Below are 18,213 nucleotides of genomic sequence, written 5' to 3' on the forward strand. Positions count from 1 at the left end.
TCTGGTGGTCGACCAGGCCACGGCTATTTGTCGACACTCTGTGCAGCATTTTGGCCTAAAACAGCTGTATGTAGGAAAACACCCGCTGTAATGCTGTTCGCTACAGTCTGGAACCGCGCGACCGCTACTGTCGAAGGTTCGAATCCTGCTTCGGGCATGGATGTGTGTCATGTCCTTAGTTAGGTTTAAGTAGTTCTAAGTTCTAGGGGACTGATGACCTCAGAAGTTAAGTCCCATAGTGTTCAGAGCCATATGAACCAGCCTTCTGCTTGGTCGTACACAAAGACCATCTAGACTTGTTCCCAGCGTGAAGACTCCATCACGCTGCTACTTACGGTACACTGCGTCAGTTATACAGCTGCAGCACACAAGGAACACACTGCACATGGTCAGAGGAACTTTCATTCTTCAGCGCCGTCTGCCGTGGCAACGATGCGTTTCCGCATATATGTTATATATGTTCATAGGGCCTTTCTTCCCTGCATTTCCAGTCACGAATCCGTGCTCAGAGCCATTTTTTGTAAGGCTGTTCATGAACGGCAGCACAACAGGTCGAGTCACCAGATGGACATAGAAATTTGCAGTCAAGGTGCTTGGAATAGCCGTGAGACTGGTGCACGAGGCTGCTCAAGGTGGTTTACGGAATCGTACCCCACACCATAACTCCAGGTGTTAGTCCAGTGTGACCAGCGCTTACAGGTTGGTTGCAGGTCCTCAACTGGGCTCCTTCTAACCAACACACAGCCATCATCGGCACCAAGGCAGAGCCAGCTTTCATCAGAAAACGTAACAGATCTACACTCCGCTTTCCAATGACCTCTCGCTAGACACCACGGAAGTAGCAAATGGTGGTTGCCTGGGGCCAGTGGACTAGACTCGACAGGTAGTGTGGCTCGGCGCTGTCCTCGATTTTTCCTTGATTTCGGGCGGTTTGTTGTGGCACTGTGGTGCCAACTGATGCTCATATTGCTACTGCAGCTGTAGCACGATGCGCCAGACACATAGGCGGAACACGATGGTCTTCCCTCTTGGTAGTGCCACATGGCCGTCCGGTCTTTTACGAGCGTACCTTCTCGTGACCACTGCTGCCATCAACCATGTTCAGTGGCTACATTCCTACCAAGTCCTACTGCATTATAGCAAAAGAACCGGGCATCTTCTCTTAGCGCTATCCCACAGCCTCATTCAAACTCAGTGAGGTGTTAATAGTGGCGTCTTTGTCACCGTAAAGGCATTCTTGTCTAACATCAACTGACCCAAGTCCAGTCTCAGAAGTCACTGACGCTCACTGCCGCTACAGCGTGTATTTGAAGCAAACCTGATATGTATCCTCATACAGGCGCTACAAGGGTCACTCTTATGCGACTGGCGCGAAATCTGAACAGACATCGTCTTTAATTTGTAGAAACACACCTACGAACTTTCATTTCTGTCACACAACTCCCCCTTCGTATTGCAAATTTTTCCATCAATGTACATGTCAACGACGTCCCAAAGAGTCCCCACGCTAGCGCTAGCGTATATGCCGAGAGGAAGAAACATTCCACAAAAAATCACGAGAAGGAAAAAAAATTATTTGAGTCATCAGTCTTCTGAGTGGTTTGATGTGGTCCGCCACGAATTCCTCTCCTGTGCCAACCTCTTCATCTCAGAGTAACACTTGTAACCTACGTTCTCAATTATTTGCTGGATGTATTCCAATCTCTGTCTTTCTCTACAGTTTTTATCCTCTATAACTTCCGCTAGTACCATGGAAGTCATTTCGTCTTAACCGATGTCCAGTCATCCTGTTCCTTCTTCTTCTCAGCGTTTTCCACATACTCCGTTCCCCTCCGGTTGTGTGCAGAACCTCCCCATTCCTTACCTTATCAGTCCACCTACTTTTCAACATTCGTCTGTAGCACCACATCTCAAATGCTTCGATTCTCTTCTGTTCCGATTTTTCTCGCAGCCCATGTTTCACTGCCATACAATTCTGTCCTCCAAACATACATTCTCGGAAATTTTTTCCTCAAATTAAGGCCTGTGTTTGATTCTAGTAGACTTCTGTAGGCCAGGAATCCCTATTTGCCAGTGTTCGTTTGCTTTTAAGTCCTCCTTGCTCTGTCCGTCTTGGGTTATTTTGTTGACTAGGTAGCAGGATTCCTTAACTTCATCTACTTCGTGACCATCAGCCCTGACGTTAAGTTCTCGATGCTCTCATTTCTGCTACATCTCATTACTTTCGCTTTTCTTCGATTTACTCTCAGTACGTATTATCCTATGAGGGCAGAACCATGTGTGGAAATTAACGAAATCCTTATCGTCCCAGCTAAGAAAGTAAAGATCCTCTTTACAGAAAAGAGTTCAATACTCAGGACAAACTTGGAAATCCGAAAAAACCGAAGGATGACTAACTGATAACCTCAGCTGCCGACATGTGTTGTTGATATACCTCGATGTGGACAGCTGAAAATGTGTGCCCCGACCGGGACTCGAACCCGGGATCTCCTGCTTACATGGCAGACGCTATATCCATCTAAGCCACCGAGGAAACAGATGAATAGCGCGACTGCAGGGACTTATCCCTTGGACGCTTCCCGTGAGACTCACATTCCCAACTGTCTACAATTCTACATATGTATTGTACCTTATAGACATTTGCCCACCCACTCATTACTCGCGCACATCATTCCAGGAAAAAGCTGCACGGTCATCAACAGTAACTGATCTTTCGAGAACAAGTTACTGTCTTCGTATGTGTAACCAAAGGATGCCATGGTGTAATAACGTCAAATATCTATGGATTGTACTTACACACACGACACAAGATCAGCAACGAAAGCAAAATTTGACTAAGATGATCGAAACACTGATAACTTTCTTCATCAGTATGGTCTTGAGCGCTGTCACGAAGCTAAAGTTTTGCATAGTTACAACACAGCCAACAGTTGTACATGAGACGACTTCATGGGGAACGAACTGTATCTCCATCCTCAGAGAAAATGCATAATGTGATGTCTAGGAGGCCACATATGAATGGTGTCCACTGAGAACTAGGACAGAAATATCTCAACGAAAAGATTAGAGAAAAGGTAAAGAATTTTCAACAAAGTAGCCGCAAGCAGAGACGTTGTACATTAGCTGTGAAAAGTAGGAAGAGTCAGGCCACTGAGAACCAAGAGCAGTTATTGGAGACTCCAAGTTAAAATTACTAAACAACTATTAAAAGAACTAGATAGCATAAATGGTACTATTCACCAAAGAGAATAGATTGCTGCTGGCAAACCTTTCGGGGTATAAGGTCGTGATCCAGAGTAATGTAGAAAAATGGGCGTGGCTGGAGTTACACGTGATAAACAGAGACGATCCTTGTCAAATATAAAATTTAACTGTCGATTGTCGTCTTGTCAGAGACAGAAATCTGTTTAGCGGTTTTGCAGAGCTGCTATCCGTATGTCGCTAAGTTTCATGGTTCCTTGTGTCCTATTAACATTATCTCTATGTTTATATATTTCAGTGGCTTCTATACATAGCCGTGTGTAATAGTTCGTGGTCGCAGGAAAAAAATTTGTTTCAGAAAACTTTGGTTCGTGACTTTCTCGTTGAAGGACATGCTCTGCTACAGCCGATTTGTTTATTTTCCCTAGTCAACATAGAGTTTCGTGTTCCTTTAGTCGTGTAGTCAAGCTTCTCTTGGTTGTTTCAATATAAACTTTACAAACGTTCGCAGAATTTTGTATACTCCACATGCTGACAGAGGAGGGCATTTATCCTTCACAGATCGGAGTGCTTGACCTATTTTCTTTGTTGGTCTACAAACCGATGAGCAACGAATCTGAAGATGTACAGCGCAGTTCTGGGCGAAACGTTAGGAACAGAAGAGTTTCGTGGACCACGACCTTTGGCCCGAAGGTTTATCAGTAGGAATGTCATCCGGTCTTGAAAGTCTTCATTCTATCATAAACAAGAGAGTTCCCCCAAACCAGAAGACGAAAGGCCCAAATAGTGTGCCCAACGCTCCTGTGGAAGTGATAGAGAGATAACCTACCCATTAATCCAGTGGCAGCAAAGAATTCTTCACGTGAGTCGTGTCCTGGCACAAGTGCCATTTCTCTATGGCCTGGCCGTACACTTGCCTCGGCAACACGTCACGCTTTAATTTTTATACGGTACAAAGTGTCTGCAGACGTAGACAATTTCGCATTCATGCTGCCACACAACAGTGACTTATTTAGTTTCGTGATGAAAAAAAAGCCTTTCGAAGACATATGTTGATATAAATATTTTTATCATGTATGCAACCCTATTACGGACACGTGCAAACCCTTACTGAGGAAAACAACGTAGACCTCCTGGAAAGTTTTAACGTAAAGGAGACTGCCACTGAGATGGGAATCACACTGCAGATCGCCATCTGGACGTTCACAGAAACACTTCCAATTGAAACGGCAAACGGCCTCGAAAATAGATACAAGAGTGAGGGTGCCCTCCAAAATTTTAGAATGCTATTCTTGTAATTCTTTCAAAGCCACAACGAATTCTTCAAAATTCGCGTTTTCTTTGGCAGCCTTACTGTGGGCAGTACACAGTCTAGCCCACTTAAAATGTGAGTTCGGAAATCCATCCCAGACGTTGTAATTTTCGTTCTTGTTTTCCTTTTCCCTTCATAAATCCAACACTAGCGGGTTTAAAGCCAAGTAATTGTATCAGGCACGCCCCGTGACGTAACACTCTGCGGTAATACACTCCTGGAAATAGAAAAAAGAACACATTGACACCGGTGTGTCAGACCCACCATACTTGCTCCGCACACTGCGAGAGGGCTGTACAAACAATGATCACACGCACGGCACAGCGGACACACCAGGAACCGCGGTGTTGGCCGTCGAATGGCGCTAGCTGCGCAGCATTTGTGCACCGCCGCCGTCAGTGTCAGCCAGTTTGCCGTGGCATACGGAGCTCCATCGCAGTCTTTAACACTGGTAGCATGCCGCGACAGCGTGGACGTGAACCGTATGTGCAGTTGACGGACTTTGAGCGAGGGCGTATAGTGGGCATGCGGGAGGCCGGGTGGACGTACCGCCGAATTGCTCAACACGTGGGGCGTGAGGTCTCCACAGTACATCGATGTTGTCGCCAGTGGTCGGCGGAAGGTGCACGTGCCCGTCGACCTGGGACCGGACCGCAGCGACGCACGGATGCACGCCAAGACCGTAGGATCCTACGCAGTGCCGTAGGGGACCGCACCGCCACTTCCCAGCAAATTAGGGACACTGTTGCTCCTGGGGTATCGGCGAGGACCATTCGCAACCGTCTCCATGAAGCTGGGCTACGGTCCCGCACACCGTTAGGCCGTCTTCCGCTCACGCCCCAACATCGTGCAGCCCGCCTCCAGTGGTGTCGCGAAAGGCGTGAATGGAGGGACGAATGGAGACGTGTCGTCTTCAGCGATGAGAGTCGCTTCTGCCTTGGTGCCAATGATGGTCGTATGCGTGTTTGGCGCCGTGCAGGTGAGCGCCACAATCAGGACTGCATACGACCGAGGCACACAGGGCCAACACCCGGCATCATGGTGTGGGGAGCGATCTCCTACACTGCCCGTACACCACTGGTGATCGTCGAGGGGACACTGAATAGTGCACGGTACATCCAAACCGTCATCGAACCCATCGTTCTACCATTCCTAGACTGGCAAGGGAACTTGCTGTTCCAACAGGACAATGCACGTCCGCATGTATCCCGTGCCACCCAACGTGCTCTAGAAGGTGTAAGTCAACTACCCTGGCCAGCAAGATCTCCGGATCTGTCCCCCATTGAGCATGTTTGGGACTGGATGAAGCGTCGTCTCACGCGGTCTGCACGTCCAGCACGAACGCTGGTCCAACTGAGGCGCCAGGTGGAAATGGCATGGCAAGCCGTTCCACAGGACTACATCCAGCATCTCTACGATCGTCTCCATGGGAGAATAGCAGCCTGCATTGCTGCGAAAGGTGGATATACACTGTACTAGTGCCGACATTGTGCATGCTCTGTTGCCTGTGTCTATGTGCCTGTGGTTCTGTCAGTGTGATCATGTGATGTATCTGACCCCAGGAATGTGTCAATAAAGTTTCCCCTTCCTGGGACAATGAATTCACGGTGTTCTTATTTCAATTTCCAGGAGTGTATATGTAGTCTCCATACTCTTCGTTCAATTACATCGAAAACTGTTACAGCTTACAGCGTAGTAATGCGTGCTACTTCAGAAAATTATTATTCGCATCACCAATTTCATCACGTGCTCAATTCCAGCAAATTTATCACAAAGTACTTCTTGATGTACAGAACAATGAGTCCCGCCCGTGGATCGGAGTAATAGTTTGGTCTTTCATTCTTAATTATGTCTTCCAATTCCTTCTGTATGGTGTTGCAGTGTCGTTCCAAAGCAAATTCGATGCCCGTAGATTATGAAACAGTACAATGGATGTTAAGAATTCTCAACATTCTGTTCTATCACTTGCACTCATTTTTACAGGCTTGTGACGACAGACCGATGGACTGCCTCGTTTTGTGCAAAAAGCCATTGGATCTGTGAACTTCCCTTGTAACACGAATATATAGCGCTAATGTCCGCCCCGATAGCTGAGTGGTCAGCGTCACGGATTGCAGTCCTGCGGGCCCGGGCTCGATTCCAGGCTGGGTCGGGGGTTTCCTCCGCTCAGGGACTGGGTGTTGTACTGTCTTCATCATCATTTCATCCCCATCCTTCGCGCAGGTCGCCCAATGTGGCGTCGAATGTAATAAGACCTGACCAAGGCGTCCGGACCTGCCCCGTAAGGGGCCTCCCGGCCAATGACACCAAACGCTCATTTCCATTTCCATAAGGCTAATGCCACGATTCTGCCAAAATGAAGACTGTCGTTCCGACCTAAACATGCCGAATACAGTACTAAGTGAAATGTCTCGCTCTACCGAATACTTCCGAGAAGGGCGGAGCAAAGCAGTTGGAGGTCGCACATCGGGCTCGCGAGGTGTATGAGACGCTGTGACTGGCCCCGCACTAATCTGTCACCGCACAAGAACAAATCACCAAAGCGATAAATCCTTAGAGACGACGACACACAAAGAAAAGGTATCTAATGGGCTGGATCTCAAACAGCCTGCATTGCTCCTTGGAGCAGGAGAAGAAAAAAAAAACGGCTCTGAGCACTAAGCGACTTAACTTCTGAGGTTATCAGTCCCCTAGAACTTAGAACAAAACATGCCCGAGGCAGGATTCGAACCTGCGACCGTAGCGGTCGCGCTATTTCAGACTGTAGCGCCTAGAACCGCTCGGCCATCACGACCGGTCTAGAAGAAAAGACAGCCGACGCGTGGCCGCGGGCGCCGACCGCGGAGAGCGTCTCGCGGGGGAAGTGGATTTAGGTCGGCCGCCCGCCCTCAGGACCTCAGTCCGTCAGCGCACCTGACGTTGGCGACATCTCTGATCGCCGAAATATTGTGCCCGTTCGACACTATGGTCCGGCAGTACACCCGTGGACTGTTAGAGCAAGAAATACGCCGGAAGAAGTTGAAGAATCACAAGACAGATATAGTTGCATAGTTCCCGTGAAGTTTAGCCAACAACATTCTCAGGTAAGACAGCAGCCAGAAGGCACTGTGTGTGCAGATCCGACAGGGCAGTTGTGTGCGGGATCTCTGACAGCGTGGAACACACAGCAATTACAACGTAGTTAAACCGCTTCTGGACCAGGCGGGTGTGTACTTTCCTCGACAGAGACAAGCAGCATCGGACCACCGGCCATAGACGTGCCACGGTCATACCGGCCGACGAGGAAGTGCCTCGGGCAGAGGCCGCGCCGTGCGTGCCCGGGGCTAGGGCTGTGGCTGCGCGGCGGCGGTGGCGGTGCTGGGGCATGGCCGTCTCGGCCGTGACATTTGTCGACCCCGCGGCCGCACGCTGCCGCTGCCGCCGCCGCCGCCGCGGCTGCTACTTTCGCCGCTGCGCCCGGTCGGCCAGGTGCGGTGGGCGGCGCCGCCGCTGCAGCCGCCGACCGCAAGTATTCCGGCAGGGCGGCGCGCGAGCCGCTCTTCTTCGGGGGCGCCACAATACAAGCCATGCGCAACCACAGTCAGTGTCTGGCCCACACTCGCCGCTGAATACGGGACCGAAAGCCAGTCACGTCCAAAGCGGCTTAACTGATTCCAGGGTACTAATTACACTTATACAATTATATGCGATAGATATTTAGTCATCCTCAGAGGGCATCACAAACGTACAATTGTTTGAACGCCACAGAGACTCCCGTAACGAGGACGTAGAAATAGCCATCCCTGACGTAGGGAAACAACGGAAGAATTGTACACAAAAATAAGCCGACAAGAGAGCACTCTACGGTTTTGGTCCCTTACTCAGCTGGCGAATCTCATTCCGAGAGCTCAGTCCCAAAGTACTAGAGAAAAGCGCAGATGACTCCCGTATACAGCGTGGTCCATTGATAGTGACTGGGCCAAATAAATATCTCACGAAATAAGCATCAAAAAACTACAAAGAACGGATCTCATCTAGCTTGAAGGGCGAAACCAGATGGCGCTATGGATGGCCCGCTAGATGGCGCTGCCATACGTCAAAGGGATATCAACTGCGATTTTTTAAATAAGATCCCCCATTTTTTATTACATATTCGTGTAGTACGTAAAGAAATATGAATGTTTTAGTTGGACTACTTTTTTTCGCTTTGTGATAGAGGGCGCTGTAATTGTCACAAACGTATAAGTACGTGGTATCACGCTACATTCCGCCAGTGCGAACTGCATTTGGTACGTGATACGTTACCCGTGTTAAAATGGACCGTTCACCAATTGCGGTAAAGGTCGATATCGTGTTGATGTATGGCTATTGTGATCAAAATGCCCAACGGGCGTGTGCTGTGTATGCTGCTCGATATTCTGGACGACATCATCCAAGCGTCCGGACCGTTCGCCGGATAGTTACGTTATTTAAGGAAACACGAAGTGTTCAGCCACATGTGAAACGTCAACCACGACCTGCAACAAATGATGATGCCCAAGTGTTTTAGCTGCTGTCGCGGCTAAACCGCACATCAGTAGCACACAAATTGCGCGAGAATCGGGAATCTCAAAAACTTCGGCGTTGAGAATGCTACATCAAAATCTATTGCACCCGTGCCATATTTCTATGCACCAGGAATTACAGGGCGACGACTTTGAACGTCGTGTACAGTTTTGCCACTGGGCGCAAGAGAAATTACGGGACGATGACAGATTTTTTGCAAGCGTTCTATTTAGCGACGAAGTGGTAACGTAAACCGGCGTAATATGCACTACTGGGCAACGGAAAATTCACGATGGCTGCGACAAGTGGAACATCAGCTACCTTGGCGGGTTTATATATGGTGCATCATTATGGGAAGAAGGATAATTGGCCCCCATTTTATCGATGGCAATCTAAATGGCGCAATGTATGCTGATTTCGTACGTAATATTCTACCGATGTAATTACAAGATGTTTCACTGCATGACAGAATGGGGATGTACTTCCAACATGATGGATGTACGGCCCATAGCTCGCGTGCGGTTGATGCGGTAGTGAATAGCATGTTTCAATCACGACAATTAATCTGTAAAAAACACACCAAATGTAGAAAGAAAGCGTGTAAACCGTCTGATGATGAATCGCAACGATTCGAAACCGGTAACGGTTTCCTTTGAATAAAGGAACTCAAAGTAAATTTGTGGCTGGTTGCTGTCCTAACACGATCAACATTTGTCTTCAAAAACAGCCACGGTCTCCAATATGTCATCGTATGACAAAATTGCATGTACGGAAAGTGTTTGACACGGTGCCTCACTGCAGACCACTGACGAAGGTTTTAGCTTACAGATTAGGTTCCTAGATATCTGAATGGCTCGAACACTTTTTAAGTAATAAGACCCATTATGTTGTCCTCGACGGCGGGTGTTCATGAGAGCAAGGGTATCGTCAGGACGCACCAAGGAAAAGTGATAGAAAAGTGATAGAAAAGTGATAGAATCGCTCTTTTTCTCTACATGTATAAAGGAATTGGCGGACAGGACTAACAGGTATTTAAGGCTGTTTGTAATGGAGATGTAGTGTACGGGAAGTCGTCGCCCTTGAATTACTGTAAGAGGACTTAGACAGAATGTCTGGTTCATGGTAGCTAGCTCTAAATGTAGAAAAATGTAAGACAGTAGGAAAAACATTTCTGTGACGTTCGAATACAGCTTTAGTAATGTGCTGCATGACTCTTTCGTATTGATTAAATATCCGGAAGTAACGCTGTGAAGCGATATAAAAGGGAATGAGCACTCAGATTGATAGTCAGGAATGCAAATGCTCGACTTCGTTTTATTGGGCGTACTTTGGGAAAGCATACCTCATCCCTAAAGGAGACGGCGTATGGAACGCTATTGCGACTCATTCTCGAGTACCGTTTGAGTGTTTTGGATGCCCACCAGGCCAAATTAAAGGAAGACATCGAAGCAATCTAGAGGTGTGGTGTTACATTTGATAGATAGGTCTGAGCAGCACTCAAGTATTACGGAAAACCTTCGCAAACTCAAACAGGAATCTGTGAAGGGAAGATAACGCTTCTTTTACGATGTACTAATGCCGAAAATTTAGAGAACCGGAATTTGAGGCCAACTGCAGTTCAGTTCTACTACCGCCAACATGCATTTCGCGCAAGGACCACGAAGATAAAATTAGGGCTTGTTCGGATGCTTATAACAGTCGTTTTTCCCTCGCTCTGTTTGCGAGGGAAGAGGAAAGGAAATGACTAGTGGTGGTATATGGTACAACCACCCATGCACCACACGTTGCCTTGCAGAATATGTATGCAGATTTAGATGCTGATCACGCCAACGTCGCTTGTAGACGTGCTTTTGTCATCAGTCTTCTCACTAGTTTGATGCTACCCGGCAATAATTCCTCTTCCATGTCAAGCTCTTCATCTCAGAACAGCACTTGCTCCCGTTTTCCACAATTATTTATTGGAGGCAAGTTCTTAAACGCAATAAACGGACCACAATCTACCCACTAAAAGCCCCCACATACCGCCACACCATCTCTTCCATAGTTCACTTTTGGTATTGTAGCGCCATCACTAATTTTTGGGCGTTACTTTGGAAAACAGCATCTGAGCCACAGTATAAAAAAGAGTCCATAAGCAGCCTCCAGGTGCCACTGCCTCAGCATGCCAGTTGCAGCAACAGAAGTGGTTGTACGTTGCGAGCCAGACAAGCCCGAGCACCTCAGTCCTGTCAACGCTGTAGACAGAAGGGGGTGCCCAAGCGGTTTCTACACCGTCGGGACACGTACATTGTTGTGTGCGTGGTTGGAAGCAATTCGTCGGTGCTTCTAACCAGCATAAATAACCGTCAATTTTAGCAGAGGTGTTTGCAGTCTGGAATCACATACGGCAACTAAAAGATGTCACCAGATGCTGGAGCGAAATGGGTCAGCAAGCAGCCATCAAAAAATTGGGCCTAGGTCACCACCGGACCAACTTGGAGCGCCAAGTTCTCCGCTCTGGACGTGGTACCTTCCTACTGGTGGGCCACCCTCAAGCTCACTCCAGCAGCAGATCGTGACCAGGGCTGTGCAGCTGCTAGTCCTCCTACACTGGTGCTGGAGGCCTGGTGCCAAACGCCTTCATCCGCAGGGGAACGTCCAGATTCAGAGGCTGCCTTCTCTGCAGGTATTCGGCAATCCTCTGCGCCGCAGACACCTTCTGAGATCAGGCACGCCGCACCTAATTGGAGCGAATGCTGCTGAGCGGGATCTTTTGGGTGCAAGCACTGCTGGGCGCAGACGTCACGACCACCTACTGGACCGCCACCTGGAACACCACAGTGCACCACAAGCCAACCACGCCACGCGCCAGTGGGTGTGTGCCGCCGCGCCGTAGCGTTATGAGAGCAGCAGCATGAACCTTAATAAAATGTCTGACTTTCTGATGTTTCTCTTAACTGCCAACACCCTACAACCTTTCCACGACCTATCAAGGCAGCCCAGCTTTGCACAGAAGTGGCTATTCAGCCTGGTCCCCTTCAGTACTACACCTTATTTTCTGGGCAGTCCAGTCCATTTCAGGAATGTTATTGTCCACAAACCACTGTCTTACAGATAGTGCTTTATAACACGTGCATATCCGTGCTCATACAGTCATTGACTCTGAAATGTTCCTCTGCTGAACGCAGTAAACAATTCTGTAAAATATGTTCTTTCAGCATTCAACTTTTTCTTGAGCGCATAAAGGGACTACATTCTTATCTCGAAAGCACATTCCATGAAAACCCTGACATGATAAGCAAATCCAGTAGTATGTCACATAGCTCCGAATAAATCGTGACATTAAATTAACCAAAGTAATACGAGTAATGAGTGAGCAAATGGAATACCACAGACTAACACAAGAATGCCTAAATGCATGTCATACCTTCCCACCGTGGGACAGACGCAGTTCCGAGGGGAGAAACGAGAACAGAAGCCGAGAGCAGAACCGTGTTCAGCTGGAAGACCCTACGATAAGGGACGGACGGCCACCCACATCGCCAGCTAACCGCTAAGACCACACCACCCGCAAGTTTTAGCGTGAGACTTTTTCGCGTCTCTGTTACGTTGCAAACTTTAAAAAACATTGCCCCACCACGAAAAGTATAACGTTTCTCATTGGATAGACAGAATTTTTGTAGGCGGAGCTTAAGGTTAACATTGAGACCCTGATTGGTCAGATGAAAACACAGCCAGATAGTTTTTTTAAACCAACTTCCGTAAATTGTAGTAAGGAGAAGTTAGGAGAGAGTTACTTCCGAGACAGCGAGGTGAGCGGAGCTGTGCTGCCCGCCGCCCCCTGACGAACACCAGCAAGGTAATGAATGCACGCGATGCCGCATAACAGCGCATAAAGCTTCATTCAGAACAGCAGAAGTCTCATCTGTTACACCCCCTTTTTGCGTAATACTAGTGTCGATCGTCAATTAAAGCTCATGGTGTTCACATTTGCCACTTGAAGTAAAAAATCTGAAACGCGATGATTTTTCTGTCACATAGTTATTGAGAAGCCACATCAGCCACTGTAATTTACGACAAGTTAGATAAGTAATTAAAGATAATTGAGGGTCACTGTAGACCATTTTGATAGTTTTCTCTTTTGTGAAACTTAATTTAAACCTAGATTATAGATGTGATATGGCATAGGTCATCCTTCGATCCATTGTAGAACTTGGAAACCCATTCAGGGAATATTTGTTCACATTTTTGTTGAACGCAGTTGGTTTTTACCATCCTGTATTAAAACATTTCCTTTTATCAATAGTGCAATTTATATACGATGTTTTGTGAGTAGAATAAAATTTCCAATGGTAAACTTAACTGCCTTTTCGACTTTATTTTACCAGCTAACTAAAAATTGGAAAGCCTTGAACCCCTTCCACTAAATTTAGTTAGTATTAAGATTCTTTTTCAGGGAGTGCAGTGGAGCTGACGCTGAAATCATTAAGTATTTGGTTATATCATCGCTAGTCTCACTAAACTCTTCTGAATTCTACATGTCATGTGTGGTCTGGCGTCTCCTTACCAGCAACAGGTCCCAGGTTCAAACTAGTCAATTCCCGAAAAAACACGCTCAGAGCGTCGTTGCGCGAAAGTGGTAGGGAGACACGATATAGAACAAACAGACACCACGCAGAATGTTAGAACCTCAAAAAAAGTAAAACAAGGGAAATGGTGCACTGTGCAGTTAAATCATACCATAATAAGGATATAGGGTTCAAAACTGAGACGCTCAAAATAGTTGATGAGCTTTGTTGTTGGGGTAGAAAAACAACTGACGATGTCCGTAGTAGAGAGGATATAACCTGCAGACTGACAATAGCAAGAAACACAATTCTGAAAAAAAGAAATTTGTTAATATTGAACATAAATTTAAAAGTTTGGTTGTGTCTAGTGAGTACATTTATCTGGAGTGTAGCTTTGTATAGAAGTAAAACACGGGTGATGAGAGACAAGGAGAAACAGAAGTTCTTGCTCCCAGATAAGATTACATAGGTAGAACGAATAACTAATAAAAGGTACTGAATCGAACTGTGGAAAAATGGGCTAGGTGAGGGAGGGCTAGGTGAGGGAGGGATGCATTGAGTATAATAAAGGGGTGTCGGTTTCAGTAGCTATGCTGAGAAGTGCAGGCTTGTACAGGATAGACTAGCGAGAAGAGTTGCAACAAACCAGCTGAAGACCAAAAGCAGTCATAAGATTTTAATTATCACATCGAAAAAGTAGAGTATGTAATTAAAATTTTGTTTACTTGCAAGTAAATGGCTGAAATGCTTGGTACACATCTAAATCTCCACACATCCTACCGTGGAAAGGTGAAGCATCATTTTGTTTTGTGTCCTCTAGCCAGCACTGTAGCGCATGTTCATGGAAACTAACAAAATACTGAAGGTCACGGGCAAACAGAAACTGTGCGCCAGACCGGGACTCGAACAGGGGACTTTCCCCTTCCATGAGCAAGTGTCGTACTAAAGGAGCTATCCAAACAAACTCCCGACCTTTCCTAACCCGATTCCCCTCATGAGGTAGTGGAGGATGCGAAGGTGTGAGGGCAGGTCGTGAGACGTGTTTGGATACTTCAGTCGGTGAGCATTTGTCTGGGAAGGCAGATGTACCTGGCTCGAGTCCCGATCCGACACACAATCTGCCAGGAACTTTTTAAACTAATCTGCACTCCAGCGTGAAAAATAATTTTGAGATATAAATTACATAGCTTTATTTCTTCGAGATGATAATTATGGGGCTATGCCTAGTAACGTTAAAAACTGGTACCTGAAGATCATCGAACATTAGTAGCCCTATCTGTCAGCCTATAAGGAGTGAATAGGTCACTGAGAATCACAACGGCAGAACACCAACGACAAGAAATACGGGGGAAGGTTGCTATCGAAGAGTCAGCTCCGTCGATAAGCTGCCTTGATTTCTCTGCGGAGAATAACAACAGCGCATACTAACTTTCCTTAAGTCTACCTCGTGATGCTAAAGATTCTGCATCTGATGGTGAGTTGTTCTACGAAGACACAAGGCAATAGTGAAAAACTGAAGGATTAGTGCTGTTTCTTGTAAGTGATTAGCATTAATGATTGAAATACCGCAGGGATATGGTAATGCCGATAAAATTTCTGCAGCCCTCACTACGTCTTGTCATGTTCACAACACTAAATTACGTGCTGTTATCTGAGACTAGTTGCTAAGCAATGCAGTTCGAGTTGTCTTGAATTGGTCACTTCGAATTTTATCTAATCTTTTGTCGTAAGTAGGCCACTATGAACAAAATTTAATTGGTTTCACTATATGTTTTCTAATACTTTGTAAGTGTTTTGATAATCAGTCAAATATTTGCGGTTCTTTTCCTTCTATCAGGCACCAGATGTCAACAACAATTTCGTAAAAACAAATAAAAAGAAATATATTGATATTTATTTAGATATGTGTTGTATGCAAAAGCTATTACACTGTAATCCATTCACGGAAACTGCCAGCCCCAATGTAAAAAACCAGTCGTTTTGACTGGATCTATGGGCACATGTTTCTATTTATCAAGTATTTCATTAATAATGAAAATTTATGACCTCTGAGCCTGTTGTAGCAAAATAGAGAAGATAATTACCCAGTTACACACGACGTAAAGTATTTACTACAATTATCAGAGGATTTTATTACACATTTTCTATTGGTGGCCCGTCGCGCTAAACCTTACCCTATGCAATGTCAATGAAATCCTATAATGAGCATCACACAAAACACATTTGTCATTATCGTTGTAGCTTCTCACAGGCGCTGTAATCGACGTATTATATGATTGTATTAATTTTCTGCGATCTAAACGTACGCATTTCTTATGGTACAAACAAAAGAAAAACGTAAATAGACTCGAAATTTTTGGTTCAAAATGGCTCTGGGCACTATGGGACTCAACTGCTGAGGTCATTAGTCCTAAATTTTTGGTTTCTTTATTTGTGAGACCTTAGGATGCTTCAGTCCATCGTCAGGAAGCATTTCCAAAGTTAAGCTCATGTGAGTTGCTCCTTGGAAAACAATAATGTCGGAGTATGTCCAGTGCTGTCAATCTCCGTTGTGCATTGTTCTTTATATGATGAGAAACTTGTATTTATTGTTACCTGTTACTAACATCTGACACCGATGGTTGTCCTTCGAGACACGATATGGATCTTGTCACAGTTACTCAAGAATTTTTTGTTTAAGTTACAAATATGTATTTGTGTGTGAAGGAAGAAACAGGAGTCGACAGACCAGAGAGAGAAAAAGAAAGAGGGGGCAGTATAAGAATCATAATTTAAGAGAGCTTTGGAAGACATAAGATCAAATAAGCAGAAGTAATAGATAACATTTCTTCGGAATTTCTAAAATCACTGGGGAAAGTGGCAACCAAAAGCGGGTCCATTCTCGTTGATATGTAGAATGTATGAGACTGGTGATACGTCATCAGACTTACGGAAAAACATCTTCCACACAATCCCAAAGATAGCAAGGGCCTATAAGTGCCAGTGTTACCGCAAAATCAGCTTGAAAGCTCATGCATCCACGTTACTGACAAGAATAGGATACAGGAGAGCGGAAAAGAAAACTGAGGTTGTGTTTGATGACGATAGGTTTGGCTTCAGGAGAGGTAATGGCACCAGAGAGGCAGTTCTGACGTTGCGGTTGATAATGGAAGCAAGACTGAAGAAAACTCGAGACACATTTATAGGATTTGGAGATCTGGAAAAGTAGTTCGACAGTGTAAAACAGTGCAACATATTTGAAATTCTGAGAAAAATAGATATAAGCTATAGGGAAAGACTGATAATATAGAAAACGTACAAGAACCAAGAGTAAACAATAAGAGTGGAAGACTCAGAACGAAGTGTTCGGATTGTAAAGGGTGTAAGACAGGGATGTAGTCTTCCGTCCCTACTGTTCAACACGCACATCGCAGAAGCAATGTCGGAAATAAAAAAAAGGTTCAAGGGTGAGAATGAAATTCTGGGTGGAAGGATATCGATGATAACATTCGCTGATGACATTGCTATCCTGAGTGAAAGTAAAGAAGAATTACATGATATGTGAAAGGAATGAACAGCCTAATGAGTACAAAATATGGATTGAGAGTAAATCGAAGAAAAACGAAAGTGATGAGAAGCAGTAGAAATGAGAACAGCGAGAAACTTAACACCAGGATTGATGGTTACGAAGCAGATGAAGTTAAGGAATCCTTCTAACTAGGCAGCAAAATATCCAATGACGGAAGGAGCAAGGAGGATTTCAGAAGCATACTGGTAATGGGGAAAAGGGTATTCCGGGCCAAGAGAAGTCTACTAGCATCTAACATAGATCTTAATTTGAGCAAGTAATTTTTGAGAATATTGAAATTGTGTCAGAGACAGCAAAGAACTTGGAAGAGCAGTTGAACGGAATGGACAGTGTCTTGAAAGGAGGATATAGGATGAACATCAACAAAAGCAAAACGATGATAATGGAATGTAGTCGAATTAAGTCGGGTGATGCTGAGAGAATTAGAATAGGAAATGAGACACTTAAAGTAGTAAAGGAGTTTTGCTATTTGGGGAGCAAAATAACTGATGATGGTCGAAGTTGAGAGGATATAAAATGTAGACTGGCAATGGCAAGGAAAGCGTTTCTGAAGAAGAGAAATTTGTTAACATCGAGTATAGATTTAAGTGTCAGGAAGTCATTTCTGAAAGTATTTGTATGGAGTGTAGCCATGTATGGAAGTGAAACATGGACGATAAATAGTTTGGGCAAGAAGAGAATAGAAGCTTTCGAAATGTGGTGCTACAGAAGAATGTTGAAGATTAGATGGGTAGATCACATAACTAATGAGGAGGTATTGAATAGAATTGGGGAGAAGAGGAGTTTGTGGCACAACTTGACAAGAAGAAGGGACCGGTTGGTAGGACATGTTCTGAGGCATCAAGGGATCACAAATTTAGCACTGAAGGGCAGCGTGGAGGGTAAAAATCGTAGAGGGAGACCAAGAGATGAATACACCAAGCAGATTCAGAAGGATGTAGGTTGCAGTAAGTACTAGGAGATGAAGCAGCTTGCACAGGATAGAGTAGCATGGAGAGCTGCAAAAACCAGTCTCAGGACTAAAGACAACAACAAAAACAACATACGTTTGGAACACAGTA

General features: G+C 45.5%; 1 protein-coding gene and 1 non-coding gene across 2 annotated transcripts in view; both read right to left on the bottom strand.

Annotated features, from left to right (window-relative positions):
* Positions 1-18,213, bottom strand: part of LOC124789857 — an 858,265-nt gene that overhangs the window by 115,262 nt on the left and 724,790 nt on the right. The gene's annotated exons all lie outside the window — the stretch shown is intronic.
* Trnat-ugu lies at positions 2,460-2,533 on the bottom strand. The gene has a single exon. It is a non-coding gene; the product is annotated as a tRNA-Thr (tRNA).

This window comes from Schistocerca piceifrons, chromosome 3, assembly GCF_021461385.2.
Source record: "Schistocerca piceifrons isolate TAMUIC-IGC-003096 chromosome 3, iqSchPice1.1, whole genome shotgun sequence".
Taxonomy (NCBI): Eukaryota; Metazoa; Arthropoda; class Insecta; order Orthoptera; family Acrididae; genus Schistocerca; species Schistocerca piceifrons.